This window comes from Etheostoma spectabile, chromosome 21 (genome assembly GCF_008692095.1).
Source record: "Etheostoma spectabile isolate EspeVRDwgs_2016 chromosome 21, UIUC_Espe_1.0, whole genome shotgun sequence".
Lineage (NCBI taxonomy): Eukaryota > Metazoa > Chordata > Actinopteri > Perciformes > Percidae > Etheostoma > Etheostoma spectabile.
Window position 1 is genome coordinate 7359598 of NC_045753.1, and position 26897 is coordinate 7386494.

At 38.9% G+C, this 26897-nt stretch overlaps 2 long non-coding RNA genes across 2 annotated transcripts; both read right to left on the bottom strand.

Annotated features, from left to right (window-relative positions):
- Positions 1-20494: 20494 nt before the first annotated feature.
- Positions 20495-22436, bottom strand: LOC116671681 (uncharacterized). The gene is made up of 3 exons (XR_004327326.1): positions 21908-22436; positions 21277-21366; positions 20495-21105 (listed from the first exon to the last, which is right to left on the bottom strand). It is a non-coding gene; the product is annotated as an uncharacterized LOC116671681 (long non-coding RNA).
- A 1694-nt stretch (positions 22437-24130) lies between these two features.
- On the bottom strand, positions 24131-25412 carry LOC116670726 (uncharacterized). The gene is made up of 3 exons (XR_004327110.1): positions 25287-25412; positions 24558-24647; positions 24131-24396 (listed from the first exon to the last, which is right to left on the bottom strand). It is a non-coding gene; the product is annotated as an uncharacterized LOC116670726 (long non-coding RNA).
- Between the last annotated feature and the right edge of the window lie 1485 nt (positions 25413-26897).

A 26897-nucleotide genomic window follows, 5' to 3' on the forward strand; every position in this document is an offset into this window, starting at 1 on the left:
CCAAAGAAGTTTTACTGTTATAGCTGTTGTGTGGGTGGTACATGTTTTACTTATATGCATATGTCAGTTAATCAAAGCTTGCCATTACAGCCACATTAAGGTGCTGAAGTTAAAGGGTAAATTTGTTTTCTCAGTGAATTTCAATTGCATTATTGAAATAAGTGAAGGCTATTTTGCCATTTGATATTGAAGTTATTCAAGTGTTATAGAGTGTACTTTGAAGGTAATAATCAAAGTTGAATTAAGGTATTTTTGCACATTTCCAATTCTTTAAGTGCTTAAGTTTTGAACTAATAACATTTTATCTGTTTCAACTTTAAAGTTTCTACATTTAAGTAACATTAACATTTGATCAAGGGTTACCAAATGGGTCAATTTAATACAGTGATTGAGAATGTCAGAGCCAAATGAAGCTACAATTGAGGTAAAGGACAGTGTTAGGGATAGTGCAAATTCTCAGGACCTGCCTGAAGACTGCCAAGTGGCCGCTGAAGTCCAAAAGGAAATTCAGCAACCCAGACGAAGTCAAAGAACCAGAACTTTAACAGAGAAGGGTAAAGAAATGCAAGCCAAACAAATCAAAGGGCTTCAACAAAGGTTTAACTACATTTATGATAAATGGAGAGTACAAGTTAAATCTTCCAAGAAACCATTGACACAATCCACAGATCCTTTATCTGATGATTTGCTTAATGATATCATCGGTGACGTCACAAGTCTCTCTATTGATGTCCAGCGTGTTTATGATGAACTACGCAAAGTCTCAGTTCCAGACCCTGACGTGCGTCGAAGAGTGGATCTGTGTGTGGAGATTTCTAAGTTCATTGTATCCAGAGCCTCAAGTCGACTGGATGGAAATATTCCAGAAAAAGAAGAGCAAGATTGGCCTGAAGCAGGGTCTCTCTTTGACTCAAGCACCTGTAAATCAAGCTCTGTCACTTCTATCTTAAAGGGCACCTCAGAGCAATCAAGCAGTTCCTCTATAAAACGACAAGAAGCTGCTGCTGCTGCCGCTGCAAGCCAAGCTGTTCTGAAAGTGTTATAAGAACAAGAAAGAGAGCAAGCAGAACTAAATCGCCTAGAAGCAGAAGCTAAAAGGAAGATAGCTGACCAAGAGGCAGCAGCCGTTCGGCGTTGTTTAGAGCGAGAAGAGGAAGACGTGAAACGAAGAATACACAGAGAGGAAGAGGAAGCTAAAATTAAAGCTCTAGTGGAAGATGAGCATGCAGTTCTTCAAAGGACTCTAGAGGAAAAACGGAGAAAGATACAGCGTTTGGAAGAAATGAAAGGTCTCAATGCAGCGCAAGCAAGAATGCAGGTGTATGATCAAGTGCAGATCACAGAAGAACAGAAATGCATACTACAGCATGAGACAACAGCAGATAATCAAGAACCCGCGCTTACAAATCCTCTGCCCCTGCATGTGCCTTCTTTACCACAAGCTATGACCACTTCCTCAAATGAAAGTACAGCAGAGCTTGTTAAGGTGCTATCAGGTGCTTTAAGTGCCAACAGGATTCCAATTCCTGAACCTTCAGTATTCAGTGGGGATCCACTGAGATACAATGACTGGAGGCTTTCTTTTGAAACACTGATTGACCAGAAAAGTATTCAAGATAAGGAGAAGATATACTACCTCCGTAGATACGTAAGTGGACAAGCTAAGCAAGCAATTGAAGGCTACTTCCTACTCGGAACCGAATCTGCCTATGTTGCAGCATGGGAGATTTTGGAGGAGCGATACGGGAACCCATTTACAATTGCAAAATCATACAGAGACAAGCTCCAAATGTGGCCGAAGATGGGACCTAAGGACAGCTTTGAGCTCAGAGAGTTTGCTGATTTTCTTCGTAGTTGTGAGGCTGCCATGGTTCACATCAAGGCACTGGAAGTTTTGAATGACTGCAATGAAAACAGGAAAATCCTTTCAAAGTTACCGGATTGGCTAACAGCAAGATGGAACCGGATAGTTATCGAAGTACAAGAAGAGACTAACCAATTCCCATCTTTTAGCCAATTTGTGAAATTTCTGACAAAGGAAGCAAAAATAGCATGCAACCCTGTCACATCATTGCAGTCACTGAAACAAGGAGAAGCTGAAAACCCAAAATCCCCAAAACATCAAAGCTTTAGAGCAAAGACACTGACCACAAGCTCAAATGAAAGGATTGTCATAACATGCATTTTCTGCAACAAGACTGGGCATACTTTGCACAAATGCAGGGAGTTCATGGAGAAGACGATTTCAGACAGAATCAAATTTGTTCAAGCTGAAAGGCTATGCTTTGGTTGTCTCAAGTCTGGTCACCACTCAAAGAGCTGCAACAGCAGGAATGTTTGTAACGTGTGCCACAAGCGGCATCCTACCTGTTTGCATGAGGAGCGGGCCAAAGGTGAACAAAGACCATCATATGTCAAGCAAAATCTGAGTCAAGAAAATCCAAGCACAAATCAAGAAAGGTACAAAAAGGGACCTCACTCAACACAACATGCAGAAACAACCACAGCTGCTATTTCAAACAGAGTAATACTTGATCAAGCTAACATGCAAACAGCTGCAATAATTCCCGTCTGGCTTTCATCCACACTTCAGCCAGCACAAGAAGTCCTTGTATATGCTCTGTTGGATTCTCAAAGTGACACAACTTTTGTTCTAAGTGAAATCGCTGAAGCCTTGGAAGCAAACAAAGAACAAGTCAAGCTCAAGCTCTCTACAATGGCCTCAAGAACCACAGTAGTAAGCTCTCAAAGAGTAAATGACCTACAAGTGAGAGGCTTTTACTCCAGTAAGAAGATCTCCTTACCATCAGTCTACACACGTGAATTTATTCCAGCCAACAGAACTCACATACCAACAGATGAAACCGCAAGGGCATGGTCCCATTTAGAGCACCTTCAAGAAGATATTGCACCTCTACAAGACTGCGAAGTAGGTCTGCTCATTGGGTACAATTGTTCACAAGCCTTACTGCCAAGGGAAGTTGTGTCTGGGGAAGAAAATCAGCCTTATGCACAACGTACAGACCTTGGATGGAGTATTGTTGGCCACGGGAATCCCTGTGTAGACTACGGTGATGCCATTGGGATCAGCCATCGCATAGTTGTGAGACAAGTGACACCAGGCGTGAAGTCTTCTGTCAACCTCAAAACTGAAGTACACTATGTGAGCCGTACCAAAGTAAAAGAACTTACTATCTACTATTACTTATCTACCAAGGCCTGCAATGACTTTGCCTCCTTCTTCAAAGACAAAATTCAAAAGATTAGACAAACAGTCAGTGCCTCCATATCAAGTTCAGGATATGTGTTGTCACAGTGTTCAAGCAAAAATAGTTCCAATATGACAGAATTTCACACGATCAACCATACAAACCTGGAGGACATTATTCAACATCTGAAAACATCGACCTGTTGCCTTGATGTTCTACCAACGGGACTTTTCAAAAATGTTTCCAATTGTTTGACTTCTGATCTTCTACAGATTGTGAACACATCTCTTCTTTCAGGTATCTTTCCACAGGCCCTGAAAACTGCAGTAATCAAGCCACTCTTAAAAAAGAACAACCTAGACAAGTCACTAATGAGCAACTATAGGCCAATATCAAACCTTCCGTTTTTAAGTAAAATCATTGAAAAAGTAGTCTTTCAACAACTCAACCATTTCTTGTCACTAAGCAACAGTTTTGATACCTTTCAGTCGGGTTTCCGACCACACCACAGCACTGAAACGGCTCTTGTCAAAGTCTTTAATGACATCCACCTTAACACAGATAATGGCAAAATTTCAATCTTAGTATTACTTGATCTCAGTGCTGCATTTGACACGGTCGACCACGACATACTACTAGACCGATTGGAAAACTGCGTTGGCCTTTCTGGCTCAGTACTAAACTGGTTTGAATCCTACCTAAAGAATAGGGATTACTTTGTGTCTATAGGTAATTATGCATCTGAGCGTACAAATATGACGTGCGGAGTTCCGCAAGGCTCCATTCTGGGGCCTCTTCTGTTTAACATCTACATGCTTCCACTGGCTCAGATTATGGAGAAAAACAAAATAAGTTACCATAGTTATGCGGACGACACACAAATTTACATAACCTTATCGCCAGGGGACTATAGTCCAATACAAAAACTGACTAAGTGCATCGAACAAATTAACGGCTGGATGTGCCAGAACTTTCTGAATTAAATGAAGGAAAAACTGAGGTGGTTGTTTTTGGAGCAAGAGAGGAACGATTAAAAGTCTGCGCTCAGCTTCAAACAACAATGTTAAAAACAACAGACAAAGCCAGAAATCTTGGTGTAGTCATGGACTCAGACCTGAACTTTAACAGCCACATTAAGACAATTACAAAGTCAGCCTACTATCACCTTAAGAATATATCAAGGGTTAAAGGACTTATGTGTCAACAGGATTTGGAAAAACTTGTCCATGCCTTTATCTTCAGTAGACTTGACTACTGTAACGGGGTCTTTACAGGTCTCCCTAAAAAATCAATCAGACAGCTGCAGCTGATTCAGAACGCTGCTGCTCGAGTCCTCACTAAGACCAAGAGACTGGATCACATCACTCCAGTTCTGAAGTCTTTACACTGGCTTCCTGTGTCTCAAAGAATTGATTTCAAAGTACTCTTGCTAGTTTTATAAATCACTTAACGGTTTAGGTCCAAAATATATTGCTGATCTGCTACTACACTATGAACCACCCAGACCTCTCAGGTCATCTGGGACAGGTCTGCTTTCTGTCCCCAGAGTCAGAACTAAACAGGGTGAAGCAGCTTTCAGTTTCTATGCTCCTCATATCTGGAATAAACTCCCAGAAACCTGTAGATCCGCTGCTACTCTCAGTTCTTTTAAATCAAGGCTGAAGACCTTTCTATTTGATGCTGCCTTTCTTTAAATGACTAATCATTTCTTTAAATTTCTTATGCTGCACTGTAAATTTTATTCTTGTGTTTTATGTTTCTCTTTGTTTTTAACTGTCTATTCATGTGTTTTACCGGTTTTTAATGCTTGTGATTTTTAACTGTTTTTACTTGTGTTTTATCTGTTTAACTGATTTTGTGTAAAGCACTTTGAATTGCCTTGTTGCTGAAATGTGCTATACAAATAAAGCTGCCTTGCCTTGCCTTGCCTTACTCCGTCAGACATCATTAGAGTCCTTGAATCAGACTTCTCAGAAAAAGCTGGTGAAGATAATCCTGTGTCTCAAGAAGATCTCAAGTTCCTATCAAAGTTAAGAGAAAGCATAACGCAAAAAGACAATGGTCACTATGAAATGCCATTACCGTTCAAAAAGGAAAGACCACCATTACCTAACAATAAGAGATGCGCAATACAGCGCCTGAACTGTCTTGAAAGGAGACTAAGGAAAGATCAGCGGTACTACCAAGACTACGTAAACTTTATGGATGACATGATTTCACGTGGCGATGCTGAGAAGGTCCTTGACGAAGAAATTGACAACAATCCTGCTTGGTACATTCCACATCATGGAGTTTACCATCCACAGAAACCAGCAAAGATCCGCGTAGTATTTGACTGCTCTGCCAAGTTTCAAGAGACATCGCTTAATGACCATTTGCTCACTGGGCCTGACCTGACAAATACCTTGGTGGGTGTCTTGTGCCGCTTCCGAAAGGGTTTTGTTGCAGTCATGTGCGATGTCGAAAGAATGTTCCACCAGTTTCATGTAAAAAGGGAGGATCAAGATTATTTAAGATTCTTATGGTGGGAGAACGGCAACTTGGAAACTACACCATCAGTCTACAGAATGAAGGTTCACTTGTTCGGAGCAGCCTCGTCTCCAGGCTGTGCCAACTTCGGCCTAAAACACATGGCAGAAAAGGGGCGAGGTCAGTTCAGTGAAGATGCCATACGCTTCATTCAACGAAATTTCTACGTAGACGATGGTCTAATAAGTGTTCAAACTGAGAAGGAAGCCATCCAACTTGTCAAAGAATCAAGAGAGCTTTGCAACACTGGCAAATTAAGACTGCATAAGTTTGTTTCTAACAGTGGGAACGTGATGGCAACTATCCCAGAAGAAGAATGTGCTACAATCAAAGATCTAGACATGGCTTTGAGTTTACCACATATGGAGAGAGCTCTTGGCGTAGAGTGGTGCATCACATCTGACTCATTCAAATTCAGAGTTCAAGTAAAACCCAATCCACTAACAAGAAGAGGTGTACTTTCTACTGTAGCCTCTGTGTACGACCCCCTGGGGTTCATGGCACCCTTCATCCTTTTAGGGAAGAAAATACTCCAGCAAATGTGTAGAGAGAAGATTGGCTGGGATGAGGAACTTCCAGAAAACCTAAGACCTCAGTGGGAGTCCTGGATCAGAGACCTTCCCAATCTGGCTGAAATGCAAATCAAAAGATCCTTCTTGCCTGCAAAGTTTGGCAAGGTCAAAAGATATGAGCTTCACCATTTCGCCGATGCGAGTGTGTCCGGATACGGTGAATGTACTTACCTGAGAGCTATTAACCAGTCTGACGAAGTCCATTGCTGTCTGGTAATGGCAAAGGCAAGAGTTTCACCAACGAAAATCACAACCATACCGAGACTTGAACTCTCAGCAGCAGTTGTTGCAGTTCGAACCAGTGATATGCTCCGAAAAGAACTAGAAATCCAAGACCTACTAGAGTTCTTTTGGACAGACTCCACAGTTGTTCTCGGCTACATAAACAACGACGCCAGAAGGTTTCAAGTGTTTGTAGCCAACCGTATACAGAGAATAAAGTCAAGTACAAAGCCAGAGCAATGGCATTATGTTGCGTCTGAAGACAATCCGGCAGATCATGCCTCTCGAGGTTTGACCGCAGAGCAACTTAAGACCTCAAACTGGTTCACAGGACCGATGTTTCTGTGGCAAGAGAAACTACCTGACAGAGAACGCAAGTTGGGTGAAGTAAAAGATGATGATCCTGAACTCAACGAGGGTCTTGTGTGCAACACAAAGGCAAGAGAAGACAGATCACTATTGGATCGTCTACTGAAATTCTCTGATTGGTCAAGGGGAGTAAAAGCAGTTGCCAGATTGCAACGCCATGTCAAAGAATACAAAGGTGTAAAGCAAAGAACAAAGGAAAGAACAAGCTTAGAAGAAAGGAAAGAAGCTGAAACTTTCATCATTAAGCTAGTTCAAAAGGAAGCATTCTCAGATGAGATAAGGAGCTTGAAACTAAACAAAGTAGTTGCCAAATGTAAAGACAGGAAGCTACACAAGTTAAGTCCATTTTTGGACGAAGAGGGTATCCTTAGAGTGGGAGGGCGCCTAAGCCAAGCCACGTTACACCCACACGTGAAGCATCCGGCAATACTCCCAAAGAACAGCCACGTATCAGCTTTGCTTATCAAGCACTTTCACGAAAGAGTACAACATCAAGGACGTGGAATGACAATAAATGAACTGCGATCTAATGGATGGTGGATCCTGGGATGCAGCAGTGCAGTTTCATCACACATATTCAAATGTGTCAAGTGCAGAAAGTACAGACGAAGTACTGAGGAACAAAGAATGGGTGACTTGCCAAAGGAGAGAACAGAAACAAGTCCACCTTTCACTTACACTGGCATAGACTGCTTTGGTCCACTCTATGTTAAAGAAGGAAGGAAAGACTTTAAAAGATATGGTCTCTTACTTACTTGTTTGTGTTCAAGGGCCATGACATGACAACTGACGCGTTTATCAATTCTCTAAGAGCATTCATTGCCATAAGAGGAAATGTTCGTCAACTAAGATGTGACCAAGGAACCAATTTTATTGGTGCAAGGAGAGAGTTTGCAGAACTCATGAAAGGAATGGATCAAGAAAGAGTGAAGGCTCTAGGATGTGAATTTCTTATGAACCCTCCAGCAGCAAGTCACATGGGTGGTGTTTGGGAGAGGCAAATAAGATCCATAAGAAGTGTTCTTACTGCTATTCTCGACCAGTCAGCACAAAGGCTTGACAACACCTCTCTTAGGACATTCTTGTATGAAGTTATGGCCATCATTAACAGCAGACCACTCACTGCTGAACATTTGAATGACCCATCCGGACCTGAACCTTTAACTCCAAACCATATCCTTACAATGAAGTCCACAATCATTCTGCCCCCACCTGGCAAATTTGTCAGAGAGGATCTTTATCTTCACAAAAGGTGGCGTCGAGTGCAGTATTTGGCAAATGAGTTTTGGACTCGATGGAAGAAAGAATATCTGTTGAACTTACAGTCAAGACAAAGGTGGCACAAAAACAGAAGGAACTCAAAGGTCAATGACATTGTACTCCTACAAGATGATCTGGCACCACGCAATGAATGGAAGCTGGCCAGAATCGCAGAAGTTTATCCAGGTTCAGATGGTAGGGTGAGAAAACTGAGATTATTGCTTAGTGACACCACATTAGGCAAAGGGGGGAAACTCACAACTAAAACAACGTTCCTTGAAAGACCTATACAGAAAGTTGTTACTCTGCTTGAGGCAGATTAAGGTGTAAAGTTTGAAATGTGTGAAATTCCATGTTAAATGGTTAAGAACAGGAAATGTTTCATTAAAAGGTAAAGTGTTGCAACAAATATTGTTTAAAGAAATCCCACGTTAAGATTTGTGTGATTTGGTGGGAGTGTAACTGTTAGAATTACATTTTGCAACTCTTAATCTTCCCTTTTTTCTGTTTAAGCAACAGTTGTTATTTACGCTTTTATTTTGAAGTAATTTCTGAAGTCTCGTTGTGCTGCTCTCGCGTGAGTTCAACTGTAAACACTAGCGGGCAGCAGATAACATGGACGTGTGTGTTACGATGAAGATTTCACGCTGGCTAACGCAGACCTGGATGCGAGCGGTTTAAGTATAACTCTGAAGACTGAAAGACTTCCCTTTCCTTGTAGCATGCAGCCAACGAGGTATTTGTTTTGTTCATTCGCATTTTACTTTGGTAAATGATATTCCACATGCTGTGCATGGTATTGTTTATGTTAAGCTAACATCGTTTTTATAATTTTGTCAATGTTGTCTTATTAGTTTTCACGGTGGATTTGGAGCGATGACTTCAATAAACCAGTAGCAAGAAAACCACTTGTGTTTGCCTGTGCTTGGAGGGAATTACACATGTCCTTGTATGGTTTTTAGTTTTCATACTTTAAAAATGTCAGTAACTGTAATGATTAAATCAAATGTACCTGATAAATTTGATTTAATCATTACAGTTATGACAATTAAATAAGTTGTTTAATTCTCCTTTGCAATTTGTGATCATACGCTATGATTTTAAAACAGCCCTGCACAGATTAAACAGCACCTAGTGCATTTTCAATTACCTACTATAAACGTTCAAAATACACACAAGAAAAGCAAGTATGGTAACATTTAAGTAATATTTATGTGTATTTAAGCCAAAATAGGACACTTTTAATCAATCACAAATTCTATGAAATTACCAATGTCTTCTTGTATGACTACAATGCTGGGTTCCTATAATAGTTACTTCAGAAAAACAACAAATGTAGCTTTAGAAGGACCTTTATTTCACATTGAAATGGGCATCAACGTAAAAAAAATACAAAAACCAAACAAAAAATGTATGAATTAAATAATGTAGTTCACCTTTTGTGTGTGTAAAGTGTAAAATCCACACAAAACACTGCTGTGGGTTAAGGTAAAGGCAAACTTAACTGTCACAAGACATGTCTGCATAATAAAGAGGTTGTTGAATCTCTAGTGTCACACTGTTAATTACAGTAGAAATGGTTGACATTACAAACCAAAATATATAAATACAACTTAACATTTAAATCTTTTACACTTGTGCTATCATGCCTGGATACTGCAGGTGGAGGTGCTGCAGGTTCTCGTTCATTCCTGCGACGAGGTTGACGCCCTTGACAGCTAGTGAATAAGGAGGACGTCCGGGACAGCTCTTCCTTGTAGGGACTGGTAAAAGAAAGGGAGAAGTCTCTTCCACCTCAGACCAGCCAAGCAAATATACTTCTGGGGCATTCGGGGGGTGAACAATGCCATCGTGGCTCTCAGCACTCTTGTTTCTGAAAGAATGAAAGAATCATCAATCTCCATTTTATCCAGGACAATACACATGAATCATCAACAGTCAATTGTTCTTTAGTGCAACAGTAACTTAGTTAAATGAGCTTATTTCTGCTATTAGTTCTTAACAGCATGTCAAGGTTAAATGCCCCAACTATAGACTGACAGGGCAAACAGTAGCACATTATCAGTGCATTATGGTTATTACAGTTAGCCAAACGTTATGAGAAACTCGGTTATACATGTGCTAATAGCATTACATAATGATAAGCATTGCCAATCGCCGTTTAGCTTTTCGCTGACACTATGTTTAAACTACAAGAAGTAAACTTCGATTTGCAGAAAATTAACGTTAGCATGTTTTACCATAGCTAGCTAAGTGTCAAGCTAACGTTACAGACAATTTACGTGGTAACTTCAGATACATTTACTTTGCAATGTGACTCTTTTATTTTATATAACCATAGACTATATGGGACAAAGATATACTTAAAACCTAGTGAAGCTAAATCTTACCTTGAATTATTCAGCAGCAGTTGCAACCACATTGGCGGTAAAAGTGGTTAGCTAAAGTTACGGTAGAGCAGCGTTGCTAGCTCTCAGCTAACATCAGTCAGATCCCGCCCATAGACTGTATATCCCGCCCACCGGTCTGTGGCTCCTCTCTCACTCCGCCCTCTCCTCTAAAATCGTCAGATCCGCAACCACGATGGCTGCGCCCATAAACGCAAACTCGGCGACACATTTCTGATCTCCACAAACCAATGGGTGACGTCACACATGCGCTGTCCATTAATATTAACGGTCCATGTATTTAATACATCAGAAACTGAGGAGGACTTATGAGACCTGGAAAGGACTTTGTAATTTGGTGCTATTTATAAAAGAAATGGACAGTGTTACATTTCCAATTAATTCAATTCAATATTGCTTTCAAAATTTCGTCTGGTTCCAAAATCCATTGTCCATCCTTTGTGATCCATAAGCTGAGTAAAATGCTTTCTTCTTGCCCTTCTTTTGTTTTTTTTTGAACAAAGACTTTATTTTATCAGATCAATATTCAAAATCAATGATTAATACAATAAGTCAGAAAACAACAATTTCCAATACAACCATATGAACAGTTGAACAACAACAACCAAACAAGTCGGCGAGCTGAAAATCCAGGATTTTTTACATGGGGGATGAAATAAAGGGAAAATCTTTCTCGAGTAACTTATATTTTTATCTTAACAGAGATATATGTTAAGTCTACCTAAAGTATGTATCTGTGTGTTTACAATTATCTTATTTACTACAATATTAATTGGAAATATGTCTTCAAAGGATTCCATCTTTTCTCAAATAGACCAGTGGACAAGTTTAATTTTGCTGTTATTTTCTCCATCGTATAAACGTTCACTAGCTTATCTTTCCATTGATTTACAGTAGGGGGTAAAGGTTTATACCAACATACTGTTATCATTTTTTTGGCTACGAGAACAAGGATACCAAATAGGTATTGTTCTTCTTTACTTAAATTATTTGGGGGAATTCCCAGAACAAAGATCTGGGGGTTCCAATCAATATAAGTGTGTAAGATATTTGAAATTTCCTCTCTAATTCCCTCCCAGAATTTCTTAATCTTTGGGCAATCCCAAAAGACATGAGTATGATCTCCAACTAGTCCGCATTGTCTCCAGCACAAATTTGATTTAGTTTGATCAAATTTGGAAATAATATACGGGGTTTTGAAATATCTAACGATTATTTTCCAATAAAATTCTTTCCATGTTGGACTGTTAGTCAGTTTATGTCCAGTTACACACACTTGCTCCCATTCTTCATCTTCAATCACCTCATTCATTTCCAGTTCCCATCTTTCTTTTATCCCAGGAGGTCCCTTCGACAGACATGACTGTAAGCATTTGTATAGATTCGACACAGTGTTCTTAGATTCTTTTTCCTTGGTGATCTTTATAAAGAATAATTCTAAATCAGTAGGTCTTGACTGAAGAAGGGACCATTCGTTGTGGGACGTCAGGTAGCTTCTCAATTGCAAATATCTGTAAAAATCAGGTGTGCTCAACCCATATTTCTCTTTAACCTGGTTGAAAGATTTCAGAATCTCTCCTTCAAACAAGTCATCAATAAAAATTAAATTCTTGTTTTGCCAGGTTCGAAATCCTAGATCTTGTTGCCCTGGTTTAAAGTCTATTATATCCAAAATTTTTGAAGCTCTGGAGATAGATTGGGGAGCTTTCATATTTTTTCTAATCATGTTCAAAGTCCTTTGAGTGCTTTTCATCCATATATTCGTAATTTTGTGTTTATTCCAGATTTCGGTTGAGCAGAATACAAGGGCCTGTAAAGAAAATTTAGGGCTTGCGCTCTGTTCCAATGTCAGCCATGTTGTTTCTTTATTTTGTGTTAGCCAGCCTACACTTGCATGTAGTTGTGCCGCCCAGTAATATAATTTTAAGTCTGGCACATTAAGACCTCCAAAAGGTTTACCAGTGGTCAATTGAGTAAATTTTATTCTGGCCTTTCTCTTCTGCCAAATAAATGTAGCAATCATTTTTTGCATTTTATTTAATTTTGTTATTGGAATCCAAATAGGAAGGGCCATAAACAAATACAACAATCTGGGGAGAACATTCATTCTGATTGATTCAATCCTTCCAAAAAAGGAAAGCGGTAAAATATCCCATCTGTCCAAGTCTTTTTGAATTTGGTCCAATAGCTTCCCAAAATTTGCTTTATATAATTCGGAAACATCCACGGTAATATTGATTCCCAAATATCGGAATCCATTAGGTGACCAGTTGAAATTCACTGATTTGGATAGTTCTGAGGGCCAGGAGCCACTCAGCATCATGGCCTCTGACTTTGATTCATTTACTTTATATCCTGAGACCACACCAAAGTCCTTCAAACATTTTAGAATATTTGGAATCGAAGTTATTGGGTCTCTTATATACAGAATAACATCATCAGCATACAGTGATAGTTTGTGAGTCCTGATTTTATCCGGTATGCCTAGAATTGATGTGTCTGTTCTTATTAATTCTGCCAAGGGTTCTATACTGATAGCAAACAGGATTGGTGAAAGGCAGCAACCTTGACGAGTTCCTCTTTTCAAGGGGAAACTTTCTGACATATAACCATTAGCGCGTACTCTAGAGGTTGGACTGGAGTACAGCACCTCAAACCAACTGATAAAGTTTTCATTAAAGCCCATCTTCAATAGAACCTGTTTCAGAAATAACCAGTCCACCCGATCGAATGCCTTCTCGGCATCTAGGCCAAGAAGCATGGATGTGCAAGGGCCTTGTTGACCAATTGAAATTATATTTAGGGTACGTCTAATATTATTTATTCCGAGTCTATTGGGTATAAAGCCTGTCTGATCAGGATTGATAAGTTTATTAATAATCTTTTGTAGTCGTTTGGCCAAAATGGCACTTAAAATCTTAACGTCATTACACAGCAGACTTATTGGTCTATAAGAGGCGCATTGTGTAGGATCTTTACCTTCTTTGTGTATAACCGAGATAATTGCTTCTGCCCATGTTTTAGGTGGGTCTTTGGAGCCTAAAGCATGATTAAACACTCTGCATAAGAGTGGGATAAGTTCAGCCTGAAAGCATTTATAGAATTCTCCTGGGAATCCGTCTGCTCCTGGTGATTTATTATTTTTAAGCTTTCCTATTACAAATTTTATCTCTTCTTTTGTAATTGTCCCCACTAATGATTTAGCCTCCTCCTCGTCAAGTTTATTAAGGTTAATTTGTTGCAAAAATTGCCTAATTTTATTTAATTTGGTAGGATTAGTCTCCGAATTATATAGTTGTCTATAATATTTTGAAAATGCGTTTGCAATTTCTTTGGGATGCGATATTAGTTTTTTAGATACTGGGCACGTAATTTTTTGAACGGTTCGATTTGCTTGTGATTTTCTTAATTGAAACGCTAATAGTCTACTTGCTTTATTTCCCTGTTCATAGTATTTTTGGTTTGCGAAACGTAAAGCGCCCTCTGCTTTATAAGTTAGTAACTCATTCAGATCCCGTCTACATTTTCTAAGTTCCTGTAATACATTGTCTTCATTTGTTCTTTTATGTTTAATCTCAAGTTTCTTAATCTGTTCTTGTAAGTTTTCTTGTTTTTTCTCACGTTCTTTTTTAACTTTCGAAGAAAATGAAATAATTTTACCCCTCAAGTATGCTTTGGCTGTGTCCCATAGAATAGATGGCGAAATCTCGTCCGTATCATTAATATCTAAAAAGAAATTTAATTCGTCTTTTATATATCGGATTGTCTCTGGGTTATTTAAAAGTGATACGTTCAATCTCCATAGCTTAAAAGGTTTCTCCAGGTCGATATTTAAAGACATTATCATAGGTCCGTGATCTGAAATAGTTTGAGGTTCAATGTGACAATCCACCACTCTGTGGGTTGCTTGTTTGGGAACACAAAAGAAGTCTATTCTCGAGTGGCTTCTATGAACCCTTGAGAAGTGAGTATAGTCTCTGATCTTTGGGTGTTTTGCACGCCAAATATCAACCAGCCCCAACTCCACTAATAGACTCTTCAACGCTTTTGTTTTTGATAGTTGATATTTTTGTTCTGTTGGAAATTTGTCCACGTAATGATTCAAGACACAGTTGAAGTCTCCCCCTAAAATAATCATTCCTTTTGAGTGACCCGCTAAAATTTGGGCTAGCTCTTTAAAAAAACCCGGATTATCCTCATTTGGGGCGTAAATATTCATAATTGTAAGAGTGGTTCCTCCAACTGAACCGACCACCATTATCCAGCGGCCTTCTTTATCTTTAAGTACGTTTTCTGCTACAAAGCATAAAGAATTATGGAACAGTATTGCTACTCCTCTTTTTTTGTAGTTTCCATAAGATGCACTAAATATCTGTCCCACCCAGTCTCTCTTTAGTTTAGCATGTTCTATCTCATTTAAATGAGTTTCTTGCAGAAGCCCAATTGTACAATTCAACCTTTTTAATTGTGTTAGAATTTTTTTCCTTTTTATAACGTGGTTTACTCCATTAATATTGTAAGTAACAATTTTCAAAGTAGTCATATTTATATGAAAACAAAAAGAAAATTACATCCCTCCAGTAGTATGTTGATCTCTATGTAAGTGTCTTTAACAATCAAAATCAGTTCGCCGAAAAACAATGAATATAGTGAACAAGTAGTCAGATCTTCATCTTCACAGAACTTCCAAGTATTCCATGTGCTGCCCTTTTGGAAAACATAGGCAGCCCACTCCTGATGTAAATTGGACAGGGATAATGGTCCCCCTGGGCGGATTACACCATGTGTGTAAGCAGTAGACCCCATAGTCTCCTATTCTACTGCACCAAATGCCCGATAAAAAGAAAAAAAAAGAGAAAAAAGGGAAAAAGCAAAACACTCACTGCGAATACGCCAACCGATAGTCTATAAGTATTAATATAATATTATACCTGTATGTCCTTATTTATATTTTTAACAAGATCCACCTTTGAATAAAATGTCTGCTATACCAGGGTAGAATCAGGTAAAACATTACCGTCTCAACCCTGCTTGTGCTGATCCACCGAGTTTAGTATGGCCCTGATGTCCATGTTATCCAGGCCTGGGTCAGCCCTTCCACGTCTCCCCTGGGTCTGCCAGCTGTTGTGTAGCAACTCTCTCTCCATGACGTCCCGCTCATCCACCTCCACCGGGATCCCGAGTTCCTTCAGAGTGGATTGGGCCTCCAATAGAGAGGAGAAGGTCTTGACACCCTTTTCCAAAAACAGTCTCAGTTGAGCCGGGTATGGCGACTGTGCCTTTATATTGCGTTCCTTCAGCTTTTTAATGACTTCACGCACTTGTTTTCTTTTTCTCTGCACTTCGGTGGAGTAATCTTGGTCAAAGAACACTTTGTATCCCAGAAACTCTGTATTCCGCTGCTTCCACGCACACTGTAGTACCAGCTGCTTGACATTGAAGTCCAAAAAGCGAACTATGATGGATCTTGGTGGAGATGTCGACCCCGGCTTCGGAACTGTGGCTCTATGGGCTCTCTCAATGCAAATATCTGTACCTTCAGGAAGCTCCAGCGCAGATTTAAAAAAATCTGTAATAAACGGGATCATCTCTTTTCCTTCTGAGTCTTCCTTTATCCCATACACTCTTATATTGTTCCTGCGCATCCTATTCTCCATATCATCCAGTTTTGCGGTTATTTTGGCGTCTTTTTTGAGCAAGTAAGCTAGCACCCTTTCCTGCTGTAGGCCACGGTCTTCTGCGTTACTCACTCTCTCTTCCGCTGTGTTCAGTCTCTCTTCCAGTGCCTCGGTTCTCTTTTTTATTTCTGCAATCGATGCCTCCATCCGGGATTGGGATTCCAAAATGTCTCGTTGCGCCGTTCCAGATTCTTCTCGAAATTTGCGGAGCTCTGTTAGCATTAGCAAGTCGGTCTCTGTTTCATTCTGAGTTAAGCTAGCATCAAGTGTTAGCTGTTTCTGTGTCGTCTTCGCATCGTCACTTTTCCCCGTCTTCTGTTCTCTTCTTGTAGTCTTTTGTGACGAGGTCATTGTGGTAGCGTCTTCTGGATAAGTAGGTGGAATTAAATTCTAATAACAGGCAAATTAAGAGTTATTTCGGTCAGAGCGTCGTCTGCGAGCTCTCTACTCAGGCATGCCGGAAGCGGAAGTCCCCTTGCCCTTCTTTTGTGTTCTAAATCCACCAATGATTACTTGATAAAGAAAAATGCACACACTTGTAAAATATCTATACAAATCCTTTATTATCTTCTTATCAAGTCAATCTTGAAGTTCCCCATTAGTCATGCTGGTACTTTACCAATTTTTATCTCAGTTGTCTTGAGTAACATCACTGTCATATGCACACCATGTCAGAAACCCTTCTACAGTTCTTAGATTTAACCTTTTTATCACATCATTCCATATTTTCAGAGGTAGACTCGACCAATGGGTTGTCCTCATTCCCGTATTTTGAATTGGGGTATTGTCTGTCAGAGCAGTCTCATTAGCTTTCAGTTTTTAAATTCCTGCTGTTTTTGGGCAGCCCTGTGATAGCCCTGTGCTAAACCACCGTTTTTTTCTTGTAATGGTTCTTCTTTGTTTTTTGCCCTACCACAAGTACCTTGATATAGGTATATCCCACTCCACAAATTGCTTATCTGGAATATTAACAGGCATGGTTTTAAACAGATACAAAGCTTTGGTAATAAGTTCAATTTGGAGATTTAGGAGATAATTGATGGGTCTGTCCAAATCTTTCGGCAGAAACACCCTGAGATATGTCATAGATTCTGCCTGCCATTAAAGCTTATAATCAGACTTTATGTAATCAGCTAGCACCTGGGTCTTCTGTACATTTAATTTATACCTTGACAAAGACTCAAGTGATTTCATTAAATTGGAAGAGAGAAATGTATTTATTGTGAATTTTAGCAAATTAATTTTATTGAAAAAAAAGAAACAATTTCATTTTATCAATATATATATATACTCACCGGCCACTTTATTAGGTACCCCATGCTAGTAACGGGTTGGACCCCCTTTTGCCTTCAGAACTGCCTCAATTCTTCGTGGCATAGATTCAACAAGGTGCTGGAAGCATTCCTCAGGGAGTTTGGTCCATATTGACATGATGGCATCACACAGTTGCCGCAGATTTGTCGGCTGCACATCCATGATGCGAATCTCCCGTTCCACCACATCCCAAAGATGCTCTATTGGATTGAGATCTGGTGACTGTGGAGGCCATTTGAGTACAGCGAACTCATTGTCATGTTCAAGAAACCAGTCTGCAGGGCTGCCAACTCTCACGCATTGGCCGTGAGACACACGCATTTGACTGGTTTCACACGCGCACACGCCACACCCCCGATTTCTCACGCTGAAGTGTCAACCCGGTCGGTCAAATTTCTGAAAGATGAGTTTATCTATGTTTTTATTTGTTGAGCCACTTGTGATCGACTAGTTGTGCTTTCAGAGACTGTGAGTGGGTTCAAGAGCGCTCCCTGTCTGTGGAATTTTCAAATTGTCGCAAAATGAGAACATTTTTTTCACGAGCCATCCCAGGTGCATTTCCCCGGCTTCAGCCTTCAGCTCTGAGTATCACAGACCGTCCGTCGCTTCGTGTCCACTCTCTCTGTAAAGATGGAGGTGAGCAGCGCGGCTGGTAGTGTAGCAACTTCAGTTCATTGTAGTGGACCCGCTCTGCTGGGGGCGGTGACGCGTTGCATCCATGCGTAGACCTCCGATAAAGAGCAGCGTACGGCCACCTCTAAACTCTGTCAGAGACCAGAGACCCAAATGGGCCTCTGCGTCTGTCAGACGGTCTGAATGAGATCCATCATATCAGCGGAGGAATGACATGCACAGCAGACTATATTACACCATATACTATATTATACTATATATACTATATTACAACTCTCCAAATCTCGGACAACAGAGATGGGAGGAGTTATATTTTGAATGTGCACAAAGTTGTAAACATGAGCCGAAATCTGGTGAAACACATCTGAGCTATACTATATGTACTATAATATATATATATATATATATATATATATATATATATATATATATATACACACACGATACTGCAACGTTGGGCCACTATTGTGCATCTCTAACCTCTGCATCTCTAAATGTAACTGTAAATAATTAATTTGATGTTTTTTTAAATGAACAAATAGTCTTTATTTTCACAAAAAAGTAAAAACAGTAAGTGGGGCCAGAGGATGACAGCCAGACATTACTGAACCTTGGCACAAAGGTTAAAGGATTAGAATTTATGTAACTCAGTGGTTCTCATTCTTTAGAATTTCAGTGGTCTTAGTTGATCCCTCAACATTAATTTAACTTTGGGTCCCTGGTCCCTACACCAGGGACCCCTGGACCTGTTCACCACAGACCCAAATCTTCTCAGCTGTTGCTGACATATGCTACTGTCTCTTCATGTGGTTCATTATGTTTGGCACATTGTGTGGGTCAGTTCTTATATTATAAGAAGTTAATAATCTATATAATGTAAATGCTGAATGCCCTAAAACCTGTTGATACAACAACACAAAGGCTCCTAACCCTACAGTTTTGCACATATCATGTAAGACTTGATTTCTCCATTTTTTTTGCAAAAAAACTCTCCAGAAAGTGCCATTTAATGGTTTATTTTTCAATTTTTTTTTCCTGGGGGAGCATACCCCCAGACCCCCCTAGGGAGAGCCCCATCCCCCCACATATAACAAATCCCAATTTAAACCCTAAAGGATAAAGACCCAAAGAAATTGCTTTGTACGCAGTAAAATATGGGTTGGCCCCCCCAAATCTCACTCCAAGGTTTTGGGAAAAGTTGGCAGCCCTGAGTCTGTGATGATTCCAGCTTTATGACATGGCGCATTATCCTGCTGAAAGTAGCCATCAGAAGTTGGGTACATTATGGTCATAAAGGGATGGACATGGTCAGCAACAATACTCAGGTAGGCTGTGGCGTTGCAACGATGCTCAATTGGTACCAAGGGGCCCAAAGAGTGCCAAGAAAATATTCCCCACACCATGACACCACCACCACCAGCCTGAACCGTTGATACAAGGCAGGATGGATCCATGCTTTCATGTTGTAGACGCCAAATTCTGACCCTACCATCCGACTGTCGCAGCAGAAATCGAGACTCATCAGACCAGGCAACCTTTTTCCAATCTTCTATTGTCCAATTTCGATGAGCTTGTGCAAATTGTAGTCTCAGTTTCCTGTTCTTAGCTGAAAGGAGTGGCACCCAATGTGGTCTTCTGCTGCTGTAGCCCATCTGCCTCAAAGTTCGACGTACTGTGCGTTCAGAGATGCTCTTCTGCCCACCTTGGTTGTAACGGGTGGTTATTTGAGTCACTGTTGCCCTTCTATCAGCTCGAACCAGTCTGGCCATTCTCCTCTGACCTCTGGCATCAACAAGGCATTTCCGCCCACATAACTGCCGCTCACTGGATGTTTTTTCTTTTTCGGACCATTCTCTGTAAACCCTAGAGATGGTTGTGCGTGAAAATCCCAGTAGATTAGCAGTTTCTGAAATAATCAGACCAGCCCTTCTGGCACCAACAATCATGCCACCTTCAAAGTCACTCAAATCACCTTTCTTCCCCATACTGATGCTCGGTTTGAACTGCAGGAGATTCTCTTGACCATGTCTACATGCCTAAATGCACTGAGTTGCCGCCATGTGATTGGCTGCTTAGAAATTAAGTGTTAACGAGCAGTTGGACAGGTGTACCTAATAAAGTGGCCGGTGAGTGTATGTCTTTTGGCTTGACAACAAGCTCAGAACCCCCCAGGACAGTGAAAATTCATGCTTGATTAATAATTGGTGATGTAGGAAAAAGTCATTTATTATTGAAAAAAATACACACAAAGCAAAAATAATTACAATTCAATTTCTTTAGTGTTGTAATTAAAATTAATTTATTACAATTAAATGATCAAATTTAATTCAAACAGTTCAAACCAATTGACCTGCGTGTGTGGGAGGAAACCGGAGCACCCGGAGGAAACCCACGCAGACATGGGGGCTGTATTCACACAGCCACCATGCCGCCCTAAGAGGGAAGGCAAATCAACTGCAAAACATCTGGGAACATGACATGTGTTTATGCATCCTTCACAAAATACTGTTCATATTGTAATGTAATACTTATATAATAACATATTATTTATTCCATCACCCTCTGCACTATGCTCCATAATTAAAATATTAATAACTATCTTCATTATAATTTACTACTGCATTCTTTGCACACTGTCTCAACCTGTCTATATTATTTATAGTGTGTATATATTGTTTGTTTTGTATGAGTAAGCACAATGTAAGCAATACAAATCAAAGCAAAATTCCTATTTGGAATCCTAATTTGGTAAGCTAAATTCAGGCAAATTCAGATGTTTTGTGATTGATTTACCTTCATCTCTATCTGTGTTACCGTGAACCCTGAAGCTGTACAGACAGGTGTAGTCTGCGTTTCCCCAGTTGTTGTCAATCTATAGCTTCACATATCGGAAGACTCCTTTGTCTGGATTCTGGGAAGAGTCAGAGAGAGAAATGATGAAATCCTCGTCTATAATACAGTTTGTTTGAGTACCACAGTGTGCAGCCATTAACATGGGAAGGAAGAACTTTCATTCTCAGAAGAATCTCTGCTTATTATTCTATACATGTTCATAGAAGTTATACTGTCATATCATACTTACAGGCAGCCTAAAGGTCTGAAATGCTGCGCCGTCTTGATCATAGACCAGTGTTCCCAAATAGGTTCCTTCCTCAGTAGCAGTCCTCATTCCCTGGGGAGGAAAAAGAGATGAACTGAACCTTTTGTTGTGCACTGTGTGAATAAACAAGTATGCTGGACATTTCCAGTGGTGGAATGTAACTACTTCAGAACAAATGTTAAGGTACTTACTCCACTACATCATCTGCACATCATCACAGCTTTAGTTTCTAGTTACTTTAGAGATTAAGATGTCGGCACACAGAACTCATAGTAGTATCAAATCTGATGTTTTTATATAAATGAAACTACCCATCAATTAGATTGATTAAAACACGGAACTGTTTGAATCATTTCCGGTTTCTAAAATGTGAGGATTTTTTTCTGCATTGGGTACTTTTACTTTTAATACTTGAGGTACATTTTCCTGATGGTACTTACATAATTTTACTTAAGTAACTTTTTCAATGCAGGACTTTTACTTGTAACAGAGTATTGTGTGGTATTAGTACTTTCACTTTAGTAAAGGCTCTGAATACTTCTTCCACCACTCGACATTTCAAGAGACATTTTCTGTTATTATCAAGGATAATAACTAAAAATGTGTGACTTACATAGATAGAAAATTTCCTCGGTGCACTGGCGATGGATTCATATGGGGACTGGCTCTTTGTTATGTGGCCGAGTGTCACGCTAGTGATGGACACTGGGTGGGACAGCAAGATAAACAAATGCCCTTGGTCACCTGAAAAGGGCCAGCATTGTCCAGGAAGTAATGATGATTGTCCCTGAGGGGAGAAAATTTAACATTTTAGTCTCCACAGTTTATAAACCATAACCGTTTCTCCATGTTATTTCATTTCAAATAACAGAAGTTTTAAAACTGTGATTGCAATACAGTATTAGACTATCTTTGCATGTTCCTACCTGGATTACTCTCCGCTGAGTTTTGGATGAATACGACCAGCTGTATATCTTATCCCATATCCCAAATCCTGGAGGCCAATATGTATCCGAAGATAAATGATGTAAAACCCTGGCACCTGCATTCACACACATCAAAGACACACATACTAAGTTAGAAATGGAGCTCCAAACAAGTTCCACCATAAAGCGTGTGTATAAACCCTGATGAGACAGATGAGGATGACTCACCTTGCGATTCTAGCATTGCCAATCGCCGTTTAGCTTTTCGCTGACACTATGTTTAAACTACGAGAAGTAAACTTTGATTTGCAGAAAATTAACGTTAGCATGTTTTACCATAGCTAGCTAAGTGTCAAGCTAACGTTACAGACAATTTACGTGGTAACTTCAGATACATTTACTTTGCAATGTGACTCTTCTATTTTATATAATCATAGACTATATGGGACAAAGATATACTTAAAACCTAGTGAAGCTAAATCTTACCTTGAATTATTCAGCAGCAGTTGCAACCACATTGGCGGTAAAAGTGGTTAGCTAAAGTTACGGTAGAGCAGCGTTGCTAGCTCTCAGCTAACATCAGTCAGATCCCGCCCATAGACTGTATATCCCGCCCACCGGTCTGTGGCTCCTCTCTCACTCCGCCCTCTCCTCTAAAATCGTCACATCCGCAACCACGATGGCTGCGCCCATTAACGCAAACTTAAAGACTCATTTCTGATCTCCACAAACCAATGGGTGACGTCACACATGCGCTGTCCATTAATATTAACGGTCCATGTATTTAATACATTTGAAATTGAGGAGGACTGATGAGACCTGGAAAGGACTTTGTAATTTGGTGCTATTTATAAAAGAAATGGACAGTGTTAAATTTCCAATTAATTCAATCCAATATGTTTCTAGAGAAATTTGTCTAGAGGCAATTTACAATTCAATATTGCTTTCAAAATTTCGTCTGGTTCGAAAATCCATTGTAAATTTTAGAAATAAATTCTGTTAGGCTTTGTGATCTATAAGCTGAGTAAAATGCATTCATCTTGCCCTTCTTTTGTGTTTCTTCTAAATCCACCAATGATTACTTTATAAAGAAAAATGCACACTGTTGGGTTTTTAACCCTGTGAATGCTGGATGACGAGTATTAGCCGCTTCAGGGCTCCTATCAGAGAGCACGAGTCATCAGATGGAGTTCAACTTTTTAATTGGTGGAGTGTAGACAGGCAGTCACAAGCTGTACAATGTTGCTTGTATGAATGAAAAACTGAATGAAGACTCAAAGACTCAAGTGATTTCATTAAATTGGAAGAGAGAAATGTATTTATTGTGAATTTTAGCAAATTAATTTTATTGAAAAAAAAGAAACAATTTCATTTTATCAATATATATATGTCTTTTGGCTTGACAACAAGCTCAGAACCCCCCAGGACAGTGAAAATTCATGCTTGATTAATAATTGGTGATGTAGGAAAAAGTCATTTATTATTGAAAAAATACACACAAAGCAAAAATAATTACAATTAATTTTCTTTAGTGTTGTAATTCAATTTAATTTATTACAATTAAATGACCCAATTTAATTCAAACAGTTCAAACCAAATGACCTGCGTGTGTGGGAGGAAACCGGAGCACCCGGAGGAAACCCACGCAGACATGGGGGCTGTATTCACACAGCCACCATGCCGCCCTAAGAGGGAAGGTAAATCAACTGCAAAACATCTGGGAACATGACATGTGTTTATGCATCCTTCACAAAATACTGTTCATATTGTAATGTAATACTTATATAATATAATATTATTTATTCCATCACCCTCTGCACTATGCTCCATTATTAAAATAATAATAACTATCATCATTATAATTTACTACTCTATTCTTTGCACTCGTCATTGCACTACTGTCTCAACCTGTCTATATTATTTATAGTGTGTATATATTGTTTGTTTTGTATGAGTAAGCACAATGTAAGCAATACAAATCAAAGTAAAATTCCTATTTGGAATCCTAATTTGGTAAGCTAAATTCAGGCAAATTAAGATGTTTTGTGATTGATTTACCTTCACCTCTATCTGTGTTACCGTGAACCCTGAAGCTGTACAGAAAGGTGTAGTCTGCGTTTCCCCAGTTGTTGTCAATCTATAGCTTCACATATCGGAAGACTCCTTTGTCTGGATTCTGGGAAGAGTCAGAGAGAGAAATGATGAAATCCTCGTCTATAATACAGTTTGTTTGAGTACCACAGTGTGCAGCCATTAACATGGGAAGGAAGAGCTTTCATTCTCAGAAGAATCTCTACTTATTATTCTATAGAAGTTATACTGTCATATCATACTTACAGGCAGCCTAAAGGTCTGAAATGCTGCGCCGTCTTGATCATAGACCAGTGTTCCCAAATAGGTTCCTTCCTCAGTAGCAGTCCTCATTCCCTGGAGAGGAAAAAGAGATGAACTGAACCTTTTGTTGTGCACTGTGTGAATAAACAAGTATGCTGGACATTTCCAGTGGTGGAATGTAACTACTTCAGAACAAATGTTAAGGTACTTGTACTTTACTTTTTCAAACCACTTTCTATTTCTACTTTACTACACATCAGAGAGAATATTCTACTTTTTTACTCCACTACATCATCTGCACATCATCACAGCTTTAGTTTCTAGTTACTTTAGAGATTAAAATGTCGGCAACCAGAGCTCATAGTAGTATCAAATCTGATGTTTTTATATAAATTAAACTACCCATCAATATAATGGCCTACATCTTAAATATTAGATGATTAAAACAAGAAACCGTTTGAATCATTTCCGGTTTCTAAAATGTGAGGATTTTTTTCTGCATTGGGTACTTTTACTTTTAATACTTGAGGTACATTTTCCTGATGGTACTTACATAATTTTACTTAAGTAACTTTTTCAATGCAGGACTTTTACTTGTAACAGAGTATGTTTACAGTGTGGTATTAGTACTTTCACTTTAGTTAAGGCTCTGAATACTTCTTCCACCACTCGACATTTCAAGAGACATTTTCTGTTATTATCAAGGATAATAACTAAAAATGTGTAACTTACATAGATAGAAAATTTCCTCGGTGCACTGGCGATGGATTCATATGGGGACTGGCTCTTTGTTATGTGGCCGAGTGTCACGCTAGTGATGGACACTGGGTGGGACAGCAAGATAAACAAATGCCCTTGGTCACCTGAAAAGGGCCAGCATTGTCCAGGAAGTAATGATGATTGTCCCTGAGGGGAGAAAATTTAACATTTTAGTCTCCACAGTTTATAAACCATAACCGTTTCTCAATGTTATTTCATATCATATAACAGAAGTTATAAAACTGTGATTGCAATACAGTATTACAGTATTAGACTATCTTTGCATGTTCCTACCTGGATTACTCTCCACTGAGTTTTGGATGAATACGATCAGCTGTATATCTTATCCCATATCCCAAATCCTGGAGGCCAATATGTATCCGAAGATAAATGATGTAAAACCCTGGCACCTGCATTCACACACATTAAAGACACACATACTAAGTTAGAAATGGAGCTCCAAACAAGTTCCACCATAAAGCGTGTGAGGATGACTCACCTTGCGATTCTAGCATTGCCAATCGCCTTTTAGCATTTTGCTGACACTATGTTTAAACTACGAGAAGTAAACTTTGATTTGCAGAAAATTAACGTTAGCATGTTTTACCATAGCTAGCTAAGTGTCAAGCTAACGTTACAGACAATTTACATGGTAACTTCAGATACATTTACTTTGCAATGTGACTCTTCTATTTTATATAATCATAGACTATATGGGACAAAGATATAGGCAAGGCAAGGCAAGGCAGCTTTATTTGTATAGCACATTTCAGCAACAGGGCAATTCAAAGTGCTTTACACAAAATCAGTTAAACAGATAAAACACAAGTAAAAACAGTTAAAAATCATAAGCATTAAAAACCGGTAAAACACATGAATAGACAGTTAAAAACAAAGAGAAACATAAAACACAAGAATAAAATTTACAGTGCAGCATAAGAAATTTAAAGAAATGATTAGTCATTTAAAGAAAGGCAGCATCAAATAGAAAGGTCTTCAGCCTTGATTTAAAAGAACTGAGAATAGCAGCGGATCTACAGGTTTCTATGGGGCGCCGTTGGAAAAGCAGCTCGTGCTGAAAATAACAGCAACATTTTGTCACATTTAGCTTTAAATAATGTTTAAATAACTGGTATGAAATTTTGAGGGTCACTTTCTTGCACATTTACAACAATATTTGTCAACTTGGAAATATTTTAAATAGTTAAATCCAAATATTAAATGTTACACCTAAATGTTAAATGTTAAATCTATATGCTAAATCTAAATCTAAATGTTAAATCTAAATCTAAATGTTAAATCTAAATCTAAATGTTAAATCTAAATATTAAATCTAAATCTAAATGTTAAATCTAAATATTAAAACTAAATCTAAATGTTAAATCTAAATCTAAATGTTAAATCTAAATATTAAATCTAAATCTAAATGTTAAATCTAAATCTAAATGTTAAATCTAAATCTAAATGTTAAATCTAAATATTAAATCTAAATCTAAAAGTTAAATCTAAATCTAAATGTTAAATCTAAATCTAAATGTTAAATCTAAATGTTTCGGGTGAAACTAAATATTTAGCTAATATGCA